Source organism: Lolium perenne, chromosome 3 (genome assembly GCF_019359855.2).
Source record: "Lolium perenne isolate Kyuss_39 chromosome 3, Kyuss_2.0, whole genome shotgun sequence".
NCBI classification, from domain to species: Eukaryota; Viridiplantae; Streptophyta; class Magnoliopsida; order Poales; family Poaceae; genus Lolium; species Lolium perenne.
In genome coordinates, this window is record NC_067246.2 from 111,731,208 (window position 1) to 111,735,071 (window position 3,864).

General features: G+C 41.4%; 1 long non-coding RNA gene across 1 annotated transcript; it reads left to right on the forward strand.

Moving 5' to 3' along the window:
• Nucleotides 1-226: 226 nt before the first annotated feature.
• LOC127342180 (uncharacterized) lies at nt 227-3,484 on the forward strand. The gene is made up of 4 exons (XR_007876303.2): nt 227-546; nt 635-731; nt 897-973; nt 2,102-3,484. It is a non-coding gene; the product is annotated as an uncharacterized lncRNA (long non-coding RNA).
• The last annotated feature ends 380 nt before the right edge of the window (nt 3,485-3,864 follow it).

Below are 3,864 nucleotides of genomic sequence, written 5' to 3' on the forward strand. Positions count from 1 at the left end.
TTGTGCATCTCTTTGTTTGTTCACTTATGTTTGGCAAGGATGGAGCCGGCCATTGTCTATGCATGGCAATTTCGGCCAGCCATTCCTCTCTATTTTTCTTCCTCTACAAGACTTGCCTCCCAACTACCCCAATCAATAAATGAGCAGCCTCCCAACCCACCCAATCAATGAGGAGGCAGCCACCATCCTCCCTCTTTATAAGGAGCTTGGCCGGCCACACCTCCTTTCCTTTGCCTCATTTCTTTTCACTCCCTACTATTTCCTCCACTCCCTCACACTCTCCTCCTCCACTTCCCCACGAAAATGGTGCTCCCCTTGCTCCCATGGCCGGCCATGGCCATGGCAAGCTACCAAGATGAAGCTCTCCCTCTCCCTCAAGCTCCTCCTCACCATGAGAGCCTCCCTCTCCTTCTTCTCCCCAACCCTAGATGGTTTTCTCTCCTCTTCTTCTTCCTCCCTTGCTAAGATTGGATCTTGATGCAGGTGCATGTTGGTCCAAGCATGGAGAAGCTTGAGCTATCCTCAGATCTGAAGTTCTTGAGCAAAGTTCGTCCAAAACCTTGCAGTAATTTCTGTATCTTGCTGTTTCAGATTCTGGTACGAAGTTATAAAATCCGCCAAATCTTGTGTGCAGATCCAAATCGAGTGATTCAAAGTTCTGCAGATAGGTATTGAAAAGATCTACAACTTGGCGTTGGTCTCATCCTCAAATTCGTTACGGATTTTGCATGGTAAATAAAGTTCTGCAAACATGCAGAATCACTGTTTGTGAGATTTCTTCCGTTTTACAAAACCTTTTTGAGCAAACTCAACTGCGGTTGAAAGCCCTCTCCCGTAAATTCATTTTGGCGGTGGCTTCACTTCGATTGACCTCTTGAAACTGAAATGGTTTGCAGATCAAGATCTGGTCAGATCTGACTTTGTCGAATTAAACCAGGAGCTTGGAAACTATTTTTTGAATGAAACCAACTGGGTAAGAACCACCTATTCAATACCTTTCAAATGCAGCAGACCACATATTTTTTTGATCTGTGTATGATTTTTGGTGATTTAAACTTGTTCTGTGTGTTCTGCAGACATGGCTGTTAGATTTTAATTCGTCAAAAATCCATTTTTGAACCTAATTGAGTGATTCCAAATATGTAGGATTACTGAATGTTTTCTTAATCATCTCAAACAAGTTTCAAACCTTTATCTATTCTGCAACTCCATAGTTAAAGCAAATGGTGAAAACATGCAGTAAACTTGTAAATCCATTTGTGAGAGTTTCAGAAACAATTTGAACCCAAATCCAATTGTGTGTGAATCTCTGTTTTAATATCTTTAAAATTCCAGTGGCCTCATATTTTTAGGATTTTTCTACGATTTATGGCTTACAGATCTTGTTTTCTGTACAGTCAGATTCAAAGAAATTCCTAAAATTCTAGGTTTAATATTTTTGGGTGATTCCAATTGGGTTAGTCTTGTATTAGTACTGGCTATCTAGGAAAAATATTATTAGTCTCTGTTCATACATATTTGTTGCTGTTAGTAATGTTTATGTGTGACATGCATTGTTGAAACAAAACTTTTCAGTTTATCTAAAACCCTTGACCAACTCATTTTAGTAGAGGTGGGCAACCTTTGTTTTATGCTTGCAAAACAAAACCTCTGCAACCTAACATTAGCTCTTTTGTTTTGCCTAAGTTTCCAAATGATGTGGAATATGGTTTGCTTCCTATTTTGGTTGTAGTGTTATGGGAACAAATTAAGTTAGGAAAACTGTTTTCTACTTTTTCAAAAATGTTTGAAAATGCTTTGTGATTGTATTTGATGTCAAACTAATGCACTTGTCCTCTTTAGGATGTTATCTACCAGGGGATATTTGGTTATACCATGGTGATACCCGAGAAAGGCAATTGCTAAGTTGTGATACTCTCATACCTTTACTAGGTAAATAAAATGGGTTCTCTTTTAGTTGCTTTGCAGTATCTATAAGTTCTTTGTATGTTAGCCCGTAGTAAGGTGGTTAGCTATTGCTTGTTGATTGTTGAATGTTGCATGCTTGTTATGATTGGTGCAATGTGATTGATTGTGTTCCTTTTATATTTTCCGACGATAGATGCGAACGATTCCGGAGAAGAAGAAGAAGTGGTTCGGACAAGGATTTTATTTATATTGATGGGATTCTTATATTGATGAAGTTGAAGAAGTCCAGGGACAAATAAGCCAAGGCAAGCCATCTTTTGATCTCTGATATGATGTCTTTTTGGATGTCATCTTGTGCTATCAATAGCATCTTGGTTCTATGTGTGATGATCTCCATATTGTTGTCATCTATGCTTGGATGCAAGCATGGTACCTCTAGTAGTTTTATCTTGTCAAGGTCTTGGTAATTGGTTGGGTGTATGGTATCATGGCCATTGCTATCCAACTTGCTTTCTATATTTAGCTTGAATATGTTCCACCTCGGGACAAGATTCATACTACACCCCCTTCTAGTGTAGATGTATCAATACCATGTTTTTGGTGTATTCTCAAATTGTGATGAGTATGCCTGTTTTCCCTTAATGGTGTTGGTGTTGGTCAATTCTCATCCCTATCTATCTATTGATTGGGTTAGATAGCACCACAAATCTGAAAGTATATTTCCTCTTGTGTTGTCATAATACATGCTTAGCTCAAGCAAGTATGATCCACTCCAATACCTCTTTTTCATACCCTCAAGGGCGTGATGACCCTCATCTCGGCCATAGTGTTGTATTAGTTCAACTCATGAAACTTTAGATTGGGAACCCCTCAAGGTTTACCTTGTTGTAAATGTTTATGAAAACCTTGGGTGAGGCAATCTTACCCAATCGTATGGTTTATGAAAGGAAAGGATCTTGACAAAGATGGTTGGAAAGAGGAAGGTGTGTGTGACTTGGGTTTTTGAGAAAAACGACACATGGTTCTTTGTATTCGCCCGGAACAACTAAACAGCGCAACCATAGCTACTCCAACGTGGGCACGGGGCTTAACTTGACGTTTGTTCTTCTTAGCATGAGGCACCGCACAACTATACAAGGGTACGGTTACCCCCGAGTCCGGGTTGTCATGGTTGGGACAATAGTATAACGGGAGGCCTTCGGGGCTGACCCGTCCGGAAGACACTATGGGTCTCCTGGCTTGGCGGTGGAGCCACGCTCTAGAGGAGGTGAGCTGCCACGGTGCCGGGGAGGTACATACTCCATAGGGTAGGACCTCGTGTTAAGTTGAATGGGCGAAAGGTTATGTCCGGGTATCCGTCGTGGCATATGTCGTTATGCGGGGATGATGCCCACACGATAGGTATCCGGTTAGTTGTGGTGAAAGTGTGCAAACTCTGCAGAGTCAAAACTATTCGAATAGCCGCGTCCGCGGTCATGGACGGTTGGGATGGCCGTTACAGAGCTGTGTCGAGTTTTGGTTTTGAAAATGATTTCCAAAGGAAATGTTTGTTGGAAGTACCGGAAGGGTACGGGAAAGATGGTGTGCCGACCATGTGGAGATGGTCGAGGAAAATGAAACAAAAGAGGGTGACCCTTCCTAGTGTTTCATGTAGAGGAACTCTGCTTTAACAAAGATATAGAGATGTCATAGGACTTTCTTAGTGTCCCCTTCAATTGTGATGTGGGATGCTATATCTACAAGAGAAACTGATTCTATTTCACATGCTATATCCACCAGAGAAACTATTCTTCCTCTCTTGTCTCCTTTAGTTAGAATTGTTATCACCTTCTTGATGGTTTGCGAGTACAATTCAAATGTACTCACGGCTTTGTCCCTGGCTATTTACTTGGCCAGACCTGGAGGACTTCGACAGATGAAGAAGGAGTTGATGACGTCTATGCGAGCTAGGAACGT